Source organism: Ambystoma mexicanum, chromosome 11 (assembly GCF_040938575.1).
Source record: "Ambystoma mexicanum isolate Mex_15411 chromosome 11, UKY_AmexF1_1, whole genome shotgun sequence".
NCBI lineage: Eukaryota > Metazoa > Chordata > Amphibia > Caudata > Ambystomatidae > Ambystoma > Ambystoma mexicanum.
The window spans coordinates 1,450,321,777-1,450,333,430 of record NC_090934.1 but is presented as its reverse complement, the minus strand read 5'-3'; the positions used below and the strand labels follow the sequence as shown (position 1 = coordinate 1,450,333,430).

At 44.0% G+C, this 11,654-nt stretch overlaps 1 protein-coding gene across 3 annotated transcripts in view; it reads left to right on the top strand.

Annotated features, from left to right (window-relative positions):
- The first annotated feature begins 1,820 nt into the window (after positions 1-1,820).
- The window catches only part of SPG21 (SPG21 abhydrolase domain containing, maspardin), a 328,600-nt gene continuing 318,766 nt past the window's right edge, over positions 1,821-11,654 (top strand). Inside the window, exon 1 of one of the 3 annotated variants that reach the window (XM_069625084.1) lies at positions 1,821-1,994. The gene's annotated coding sequence lies outside the window, so the exon portion shown is untranslated. The remainder of the gene's footprint in view (positions 1,995-11,654) is intronic. The other 2 variants (XM_069625086.1, XM_069625085.1) reach the window with 2 other exon arrangements.

Genomic DNA, 11,654 nt, shown 5'->3' with positions numbered 1-11,654 from the left:
AGCCACACACTCCATTCACCCAGGTCCCACCCACAGGGTGTACCCACAACATACAGTCACTGGGAAGGCTCCAGCCAGTCTGGCCTGGACTTCACAGCAACACCATATTTGGAACTTCCACCCAACAGCCAGTCAGGGGGGAAGGGACAGAGTCATGGCTTCCCAGAACTTTGGGAAAACAAGGTAACAGGCAATAGAAATCAAGAGGCCACATGGAGGATACTCAGAGCACCTGTCAAATTCAGCATGGTGCTGCCACCAGCCCATACCCTGCTCTGTGGGCCACCCACAGGTGCCCCCAAAAACATACACTAGGGGCACAGGGTTGTACCCCACCCATGGGTGCCATAAGGGTATCCCATGGGTCTGTACACCAAACCAAAAACATGAAGAGCTGCACTGCCAGGAGTCCCACATGGGCTCCTGGGCAGAAAACAATACAGAACACAAATGAAAAAGGACTACAGGACAAGCACAGGGAGGCTCTGTTCCTCCAATGCATTTCCAGCAGCACATTTCCCTCCTATCATGTCCCGTTCACATATATGCCAACATTCCGATGCACCTGGTAGGGAGATTTTGTCAGAGAAATCAGGAGACATAAATGTTCCCATAGGAAAGCATTGGGGCTAGAATTACTTTAGGAGGGAGAATGTGAAAAATAGTTATATTTTTCATGGAAAAATCGTGAGTCTTCTGCCTAAATTGGGAGGGTTGGCAGGGGTGTTGCTAGGTCTGGAGAAGATAAGGGGCTAAGCTAATGTTGGGGCTAGCTAGCATTTTGGTTGCAGCACCTCAGCTTCTATCCAGGGCTACAACCCCCTTAAAATCCCCTAGCAACGCCTCTGGTTGGCATGTATGGGTCCATGTTCCCTCTTCTGGCCTGTCTCCAACACAATGATGTGCATGGCCCTTTCTAAGGCCAGGCACAACATCACAGTTACATTCTTGAGGTAGTTCTATTTGTAGGATTGTGGCAATAGATTTTAAAATCGCCCAGCTTTATTGATTGGTTTGGTGAGAAGGATTCCAGACCGGATTCTAGCAGGACATGTTCATACATGCCAACCCTCCCAATTTAGGCGGGAGACTCACGATTTTATTAGCAAAAATATTGCTGTTTTTTACTGCCTCCCTCCTAAAATAATTCTAACCCCAATGCATTCTAATGGGGAAATTCCGCTCTCCATGATTGCTCTGAGAGAATCTCCCTCCCACATAGCTCTCAACTCACACGCTTTTGGCGGGTGTCATCCGCCTTGTAAAAGGCTGAGTCACCCGCCAAGCCTCCTGCACGCCCATTCATTCCAATGGGCGTCTCACCCGCCAGAAACAAAATCGGGTGAATTCACCCGCCTTATGGACACAAATGGTTGAGAGCTATGCTCCCAGCTGCTGCAAAATGTTGGCATGTATGCATGTTTCTTAATGCAAAAAGTTATAATAGTGCTATTTAAAAAAAAAGTCTTGTTGTATCCCTCAAATATATTCAGTTGCAGCTATACCACAAACCTATGGCAAGTCTGCTTTGGAAGTTCGCAAGGAACTGGCTGCAGCGCTTTCTTTGTTCTGGGAACCCCGGTGCGCGCCTACCACCACAGAGGCCGACTTATATCAGAACTCTGAGTCTGGGGCGGTGGGTCTGACCGTCCCGCACGAGGGTCACTCTGCCCGCGGCCTAGTTCCTGCCCGTAATCGGTCACGAGGAAACGCACGCTGCGTGGAACGCTTTGCGAGGCAGATAGGTCAGGTGGGCAGGCGCGCTGTACGTAACGCGCAACTCACGTGACGAACAATAACTCACGTGATGAACGAGGGGCACGTTGCAAGGTCCGTTCCTCTAACAGGAACCGATCTCTACCGGGTTTGGTGGGGTGGTGATTGCGCTTTGATGTGCAAAGGGTTTGAGTAGTTCGGCTCAAAATGAGCAAAATCCCGGACTGGGCTCAGAGAGGAGCGTAGGCGCTGCAGAAAGGCACACGTCTGCTCCAACAGTGAGTACCTGACAGGGGATCTTGCCCTGAGGCTGCTGGGGGTAGGCAGGCAGCACTGACATTCTGGGGACGAGGGCGGTGACTCGAATATCTGCACGCACATTGAGGAAATGTTGGGATGGCATCATCAGCCCGCCAGTGTATGCCATTAGCTCTATATATATATATATATATATATAAATTAAAAAAAAGGGACAGCAGTGAAATCGGTTACACGTCTACTGGGTTGCACTGTTTACCATTTCTTCAAATCAATGGTAGAAAAAAGTATTTGTGACATGAATTCGTGCATGCCAACATTAACCATTCCATTCGGGAGATGGCGTGTCCAGGCCTGGTTTTCACTGCGCATCCTGGGACTTGTTGTCCTGCAGATCCCGGCTATAAATGTACACAGAGATCCTGCTCGTTAGGATGCCTACTCTTTGTCTACCCCCCTCCTCCCTCTGGCCTGACAACTTTGGTCCTCGCCTCTCACCCACTTGTCAGGAAAAAACCCTGGGATCCTCCTTTAACTCCTCCCATTCTCTCCTCACATCACGGACCTTGGCCAGAAGTCCAAGTTTCAGCTGCACCTGCTCGGGGGCATCTGACCTTTCCTCATCTACCCCCCCAGAATCTCAACGTCTTCAGAGGCCTGGTTTGCTGTCAGCTAGACTACTGCAACAGCCTCTTCCTCAATCTGCCTCTTTCCTCGCTTCACCCCCTTCAACTAATCCAGAATAGGATGGTGAGACTTGTCCTTGGCCTGAAGCCCAGGGACTGGATCTCTCCTGCCCTAAAATCTCTCCACTGGCTCCCAGTGATTGAAAGGATAACATTCAAGACCCTCTGCATCATCCACAATGCTGTCTGGGGCCTGGGACCTCTCTATATCAGCTTTCCGTCCATAAATACCTCCCGGACAGAGTCCTTTGGTCCTCTAACTCCAACTCTCTGCAGGTCAAACGTTTCTCCAAGCAGAGAGTGGGGAGTAGATCCCTCGTCCTGGCTGGCTTCTCCCTCTGGAACAGCCTCCCTCCAGACTTGAGCCGGATCTTCTAAAGTTCCAGAAACTTCTCAAGACTCCTTTTTCTTCTCTTCTTTCCCTCTCCCATGCTAACTCTCCCTTTGCCGCTGCAACTGGGGCCTGGTCCCATCAGAGTCATACAAGGGCCAGACTATCCCTTACCAGTCCCCCCAGCATCCCTTGCCAGCACTTGCCCTTGTGACCTGTTCCCGGATTAGCCCAATCTGTTCCTCCCTGTCCACAGCACTCATCCTCCCTTTCCCCCCTTCCCCCTGATACTAGCCGCCTTGCCTGCCCCCACCCTTGTGGGCACCCCACTCCTACACTTCCACTCTACTCCCTCCCCCCTGCACTTACCTCCTTGTTCATGCGCCTTTTTATATATGCTACCTCAGGGGGGGTGTCAGCCACCTTGTTTGCTCCAAGCGTGGGCTGAATATCATGATCCAAGACTGGTTTCAGAGAAAGACAGGAGTTCTACGCATTTGCCGATCATCTTCCTTCCCTCTCCTCATCCCACGCCCTCTGAACTACCACGCCATCACTGCCTCATCCTTTCCTCTCCCTGTCGTGGCTCCATGTCTCACCTCCTGCCCTAGCCGCCATAAAACTGGAAGAGATGTTCTGTACGCAGAGGCAGATTTAAGGCAAAGGGCCCCGTAGGTAGGCAAGATTGGCAGAGGGCCCTGGGTAGGTGGAGGTTAAGGTGGGAGGAGATAATGGCTATCACACGTGACATTTATAAACTTTAGGGACAAATATACCATGTATTGTAACCTGTTAATGTCACTCATCACCTCCTATTGTAAATGGTGTACTTGCTCACCATGCTGTAAGGATACGATCCCAGTGGGAGACCCCGTTTAGCTGGTGCTGTTTGCCTTGGATGTGAGAAAGGCATATCAGGGGGCTCTTGTCCGAATCGACCTCTGACTGTACGGAACCCTGTCCATCATTTCCATGTTGGTTATGTTGGGTGAAGATTTCTTTGTTGGAAGCAATGGGTTGCGTGCTTGTCATGTTCTTGGCACCCCCTCGGGTTTGTTTTTGGGTTGCTAATAGCAATAATCCCCCATTTTGGGGGCTTGACTGGCCAGTAACAGCAACTGGGCCGTTAACTGCCAGTGAAGCTCCCAGAACGGATGGTTATTGCTATATCACTGCCAACCCTTACACATGCATCACTGTGCAGTCCTAGTCCCTCTACAACAATCCTATTGTATCCTCCCAATTTGTTAATTTTGTGCGCCCCTATCATAGCCCTGCTTCATCCTACTCTCGCTCTTTGCCCTGTTATTTCTTCTTCCAATACAAAATATTGTCTGTGTACATTGGTCAGGGGCACAATAAGCCATTTATTTCGGACAAGGTACATACTCGTAGTAGTTTTACAATCTATATATTACAAACTTGCGTTCTTCATTGCGCATGGCAAGTGATTTTCCTGTAATTGGTATGGCTACCAGATACATGAGAGAATCACCACACGTTTTTTGTTGTGGGCTAATGCAAAAATGTATATTTTTATTAAGTTGCACTGCAGAAAACAAAGTACGTGAACCAACTCTTTGTAGATACTTTTAATAACGCCAAATGTCCCGCCTACCCAGCCTTTGTTTCTGGCATATTACTAACCATTCTCTTGCATGCAGAGTGAGCAGTGTGTTGTGATTGGTGAAACACTCTTACTTTGATAAATTAATACAGTACATTTAACCTATACGGTGTGCAGCTGAGTTGGCAAACTTTCTTTTAACACATTTTTTGGAGCGTGTGACCATGGTGACTGTCTTTGACATGACCCTGGGACCTGACAGTACGTTAAAAAGAAAAACCCCGTCCACAATCTGTGACTGAGGAGGGAAACCATATCTTTAGTTAATAACACCACATTTGTATGTTGCAGGCTTAAGCCTTTTGAATTGCAGCCTACTAACCAGGCACACAAATGCACTTGCCCTCTCTGTTCTTCACAAGCGCCCCATTTCTTACTTGCCGAGAGGCAATTGCTACTCGCCAATCGCTAGGAGCGACTAAATGTTGAGTCCTGGTATATTATGATAACGAAATAAAGCGCATCGACAAGACAAAGGGCGCAAACCTCTAAAGGTCTATGAAAAACAGAGTATGGGGAGGAAAATCTACATCCGAGATCTTCTTTGGTAATGCTTTATTAGCCAAGCGTTATTCCCCTCCATTTTATCCCGCTTCCCCACCCATCGGGAACTGGCTTGATACCAAGTAGTCACTGACCACACTTGGGAGAAGCTGCACCAGGCTAGCAGCCCTGCATGACTCGGACGTGTCTTTGTCATATTAGGACCCCAGGTGATTTCTCTTCCCCGAAATATAAATGGGGTTATACATTCTATGGGGAACACTCTCTAAAACTAGCAGGCCTCAACATTTTCACTTTCATTTGTCAGGGAGGAATTTTAATTGTGTAATTACGTCAGATGTAAACATTTCAAATACTAAAACATGTCACTTGTCCCCTCAGTAGTTCATCACATGCACACAGCACTTCATTTCATAATCTGCGAGAGTTAATTATCACTACCCAATGGCCAGTGTGCATTATGATGGCTGAATTAAGTAATTGGAGCAGCAGGTCGGCTTTTTGCATGTGCATAATCTCCCACCTTGTTTGTTTTTTTATTTTCTTTTCTTTCCTACACTTTTTCTAATTTGAGAGGAATTGAAAGGCGAAGACTGCTAGTAAAGAAAAATTCAAACAAAGGGAGATTGGAAGACATTTAAATCGGAAAATGTGCACGCATTGTGAACTTGCAATTTCAGAGCTTGTTTTCTGACTTTTATTGGAACACAATTCTCACGCAAGCAAAGAAAATACACAGGAATGGTGCACCCTAGCACAGCCCAAAACATTTCCAGAACATATATTTTGACTGTGTTTGCTGGAGATTAAGAATCTAAGAATGGTGCAAACTCTTATTAATGCTCAAAATGTTAGTGGTACATTTCTGTGTTGTCTTTTTCTCGAAGTTGCTCCTAATACTATTCTAGGGCACATTACATCATTTTTGTTATTATTTATTTATTTTATTTTGGTAAATTATTTGGCGTATTCGAGCAGTTTTTTGAATCCGATGAAGTGTGTGGAACGGGGAGAGGGGGAGGCACTGCCACTAGTGAAAATAAGTCATTTGCTGAGAAAAGACAACTGTGGGTACACCGCGATGGGCAACAGACTGGCAGGAATATATAGCACCTTAGTGGCCACGTTTTATATAGTCCTATTTAGACACCTAAGTGGGCTGAGAAGCAAAAGACATTTTTTTGCGCCGGATCACATCGTTTTAGTGCTATGAGAAAACCGAGATTGGAACGTATGGGCCTTGCTTCCATTTTCTATGTCCATCAACATCACACACACATGTTTTCAAAGCCAGATCAAGAAAGCCTAATCCTAGCGCTCCCACCCAAATGTATTTATTTTGCTTTGGTTAAAAAAAGGCATTCTGTTGCATTGTGTCTTCGGGGTAAATAAATTATATCATTGTTGTGCTACTTCACTTGTGAATTGTGATACAAAGTATATCATTGTCAAATATGCAAAAAGTCTGGGAGGCCCTCTCCCAGGAACGAACACGCAGATAACCTGTTCTCTGGGTAGGTTCCCACTTGGGAGGGTCTACAACCACGTTTTAGCTCATTGCATGTTTCACAGATGAGAAATCTCGATTTGTGTATCAGTCTTTGTCCCACCCACAAGGGCAGCCCAGCACCAAAATGCTATGCTATTCTCCTCTGAACAAGAGGACCATAAGCGACTCCAGAGACGCGTTGGGCCTCCACAGTGAGGTGAAGCTGAGCCTCTCCAAGGAACCATGAGCAAGGGGTCCACGTCTGGATTACCCTTGGTTACTTAGCGTGAAACACCAAGTTTTACAAAATTGAAAAGTGGTGTGAGCACCCCTGTACTGATGACTAACATGAGTCAAATACCCTGTTCTATGGAATTTCTTCCATTTGGGTGGGTCTACCAGACCTTTTGCCTATATGTTTAGGGACTTGGGGTGGGGGAGGTTTGAGGGAAAAGTCGCGTGCGGTCTGCTGCGAGTGGCAGGCTTTCATACGCGCTGGATGTTTTAATAATTAGTAGCTGGAAACAGTCTTTCTCCATTGCAGGATTTTCTTTTGATTGGGGGGTCTTTAGGAATGAGTCTTTGTTTTGTGGCGCCAGAAATTCTCACCATCTTCCTACAGGTTGCCCTCCTGGGCCAGTAGCTATACCTTTTTCCATACTCCTACCAGTAAGTATGTATTTCCCATTTCTTACTTTTTTTTTCTCAGGCTGTGATTTTGTTACCCACCAGCCAGTAGTTGCTCTCTTATTTGGCCTTTTCTGCTTTTTGCATAGTATGCCTCTGAGGCAGTGCTGTGGTCCCTCTGTGTGGTCTGAGCTAGTGACTTAAATATAGTCCCTCTCCTCTCTTCCCGTCCACTCACATCTCCTCTCTGGCCCACTCACCCTCTATAGTTTCTCCTTCCTTCTTTCCTTGTTTCTTTCTCTCCCCCCCCCCCCGACCCTGGGAGGTGGGGGGTGGACCAGTGCAGGAGCATCACCTGGGTGAGGGGTCTTTGGGGAGTGGGGGCGAGGCAACCGATGGTCAGACGCGGTATTCCGCCTTTCTTGTTTCCCTGCCCCATCCTATTTTATAGGATTCTCTAATGTCCCAACTTCCTGCCACCACCTTTCTACACAAACACTGGCCAGTGGAAGAGGGCGGCTGAGAGTAAAGAGGCTAACCCTTGCATAGCTCAGTGGACATGTCCCGCTAATTGGGTAAGACGCTTGACTTTAATCACATACATCTGATACCCATTAGCTCTCCTCACACAAATAAAAGGTGGAACATAGAGAAACACCCTGAGCAAGGTGGAACACGAGAAAGAGCAGATCTTCCTGACCGAAGGCAAACCCACTTGAGCAGAATGTCGATCGAGGGACAAGAGTAAAGGATAGGGAAACTCAGAAGATCCCTGCAGGAGGTCACTGCCTCCAAAGAGCCATGAAAGATACGCAGAGAAGGCCAAGTCCCAGACAAGAAGACTGCATTGTGTTTCAAGGATGCCAGCGACCATCCCGGGTTGGCGAGGCAAGGCCAAGCCTGTGGTATAACCTTGACTCGTGAATTAAAGCCGCAAAGACAAGAAAGGAAGGCACACAACCGGTGAGTCAGTTAGCGAATGATGTGAAAGGCTGGTGTGTGTTGAGGAAAGATTGAAGTTGCAACAGTATATCTCATAATTGAAGGCTGCGCTTGTGCTGATGAGACGCAGAAGAAGGCAGACCTATGGTGAAGATAACTGTGAAGTCAGTGATACTGAGTGATCCGGTGACAGGAAATAGCCCACTCCAAAGTCTCCCTGAAATATGTGATATCTTGTTATAAAGCAGCAAGTGAACAACTCTGAAATGCGCTATGGACTAGATTAACCCTTGCTAAAGGGCAAGTTAAAAGGTGATTACTTCAAGAGAGATTTTTATTAACATTTGTGCAGATGGTTCTGCACTACGAAGACCAGCTACTAAGACCAAGAGACACTGGGGCAAATAACAAAGGAGTGTGAGCTATAGAGAAAATCGAAGTGGTCCTGCAGGGGTCTATAGCAAAAGCCTAGCAGATTTGAAAGTCTTCGACCTTAGTGAAAGGTCTGAGCCTGACTGAGGGCGACCAGAAGTGTGATAAGTTGGGGGATGAGATACTTTGAAGTTCCAGCTCCATACATATCTGTATTTCACATTTCACTCCCTCCCACATAATTCATTATTGGATTACATTTGTGTTGCCAAATCCTTGGTATGTGCAATAATTGACTCCACTATTGAATGTTCTTTAATATCAACCATTCTCCTGTAATCGGTAATATAGAGCTGGGAAGTACTAGAAATGGTATAAGCAGATAATTCACTACTTCAAGGCATTAATTTTGAAAAATCCTTTCTTGTTTTTTCATTTTTTTTCTTTCATATTAATAAAGATGACAACTCTCCTGCCAATAATTGAGATACCTATAAGGCAGCCTTACGGGGACATATCTCTTTTGTTGCTAAAAGAAAGAAAGAGGCCAAGAAAGACTTAGATGCGCTTTATGGTCAGTTACGAGCATTAGGGAAATACATACAATGCTAAAGCAAATGATACTTTGCTTAGACACATTTTTTACTCTTCGTTTTTCTATTAACAAACAACTCACGGAACAAGCTTGTGGTGTAATGTTAACATTGAAATCCAAAATATATCAAAAGCTGGTAAAGCTCTAGCCTCATATCTCAAAATCAAAAAAGAGAGATCTAGAATATCTGCTGTTAAAAATGATTTAGGCAAAATAGTATTCTCTGATGCTGATATTCGTGATGTCTTCACCAAATTCTATGAGAACTTATATTCTTCTGATCATTCTAATCTGCATTTCAATGAAGGTGATTTCTTTTGCCCGCTTGAAGCATAGACATCCTGTAAACGTTGATTTAAGTAGCCTAGATGGTTATATCCATACTAATGAAATCGTTAAGGCCATTAATGATCTTAAGAAAGGCAAGGCTCCTGGACCCGATGGATTCTCTATGAATTTCTTTGCACATTTCTGTCTACCCTTTCACCAAAGCTAGAGTCTCTATATACATTTTTCTCCAATAGGGGTGAGTCCTCAGGTTCCTTAACCAAAGCTCTTTTGATCCTCTTTCACAGGCATAATAAAGACTGTGAACTGCCCAAAAATTCTAGGCCAATATCCTTAATTAATTCTGATTGTAAGATTTTTGCAAAAAGTTTAGCCAATATAATAGATTCCTTTATGTACATATTAGTTGAACCTGATCAGGTAGGTTTTGTTAAAGGTAGGATAAGTTCTGCTAATTGTAGACTTTTTTAAATGTATAAATCTCCTTCATTGTATACAAAGGAAGAATCCTCCAAGAAAGCTCTACATGGGATTAGCACTTGATGCAGAAAAAGGTTTTCATGGTGTTGAATAGGAATTTGTTTCAAGCCCTAAAGTGGCATGGAATCGATGATGGATATATTAAATTAGTTAAGCTTCTATATTCTGATCCCAAAACATCCCTTTTTATTAGTAATCTATTTTCTCCACGGTTCTCCCTTCATTGAGGTACAATACAAGGCTGTCGCCTTTCACCTCTTTACATGTCTTGGTCCTTGAACCATTATTAGAACTAATACGAATCAATAAAGACATTGTGGGTATTAATCGTGGTGATTCTGAGTTTAAATTTGCTTCATACGCAGATGACATTAATTTTCCTTAAGAATCAGAGCACAACACTTCCCCGTTTACTAGATTCGATTGATCTGATTTCCTATTTCTAGGGGTATAAATTAAAGGACACATCAGAAATGCTTCCTCTTAATGTCTGTTGTATAAAAGAAGATATTACCTATTTTGGTATTTGCTGGAACCCTTTTTCCTGTATTTGGTTATCTCAATTGCCTCTTCACTGCCTCAATTAAGATCAAGCTACAAAATAATTAAAATTTAAATGAGTCTGTAGCCTTATGGTCCCCCCTTATACTTATTGTGGTGGGGAAGATTACAGGCTATAAAAATGATGTTCACTCATGTGAGCCTATACTACTTAAAAATTCTTCACATCCCTCTACCATCCCCCTTCTTTAAATCTATTGACGGATTCTTATTGATTTCCTTTGGGGGCGTAAGAAAAAGAAAATAATGACTTCTAGTAAACTTAAGTATCGATATGCTAGTGGTGGTGTAAAACACCCAAACCTTAAAAATTATCAGAGCGTTTGTTCTAAAACAAGCTAAAATGGGGTTTTCCATTAATGAAGACATGAATCCTCCTACTTGGTTAAGGGTTGAGAAATATCTTGTTGAACCTTTTGACTTAGACATTAAAGACATAATGTATCTTTTCAATAGATCCAAGTTGAGCTTTTCCAAAACAATTTGTCTCACTAACTCTTTATCTGAAGGATTTCCCTTTTCATCAAATCAATAATATTGCTAAGGCATCTTCTCCCTTTAAATGGTGTAGTAAAAATATAACTATAAATGACAAAACTATTTTCCGCAAAGCTTGGATTAATAATGGTTACATTTACCGATAACGTAATTGCGGGAGGTAATACCTTTCTCCTGGAGAATTTAAAACAAAATGTTTATTTCCGACGTTCCCTCCTAGTCAATATATGAATCTAATTAATACATGTTTAGATGCTGTGAGTAGAAACCCTCCCCAGAAACTACTTGTAGACCCTGCTAGATTCTGTTTTATGGAATCTCTTGATACAATCAGAGCTTCCAACTTTTACAAAGTTCTTATGGCAGAAAGACCTCCATACAATATATGATCATCTGAATTGCAATGGGAAGAAGACTGTGAAAGATTTGGTCTAGGATTAACATGACATCTGGCTCAGCAAACCTAATCCAAAACCTCTATTTCTTCACACACAGAGCCTTCATCAGCCCCAAGAAATGTCTAGGTTGTCCAATGATGCTTTATGTTGGATCTGTCACTCAGCTACTGGGTCCTTTAGTCATATAGTTTTGAATGCTCTTTTGTTCATGCCTTTTGGAACCAGATGTGGATTTTCCTTAAACTTTTTAAGGTTTCTATTCCTTTAAATCAACCAATATCT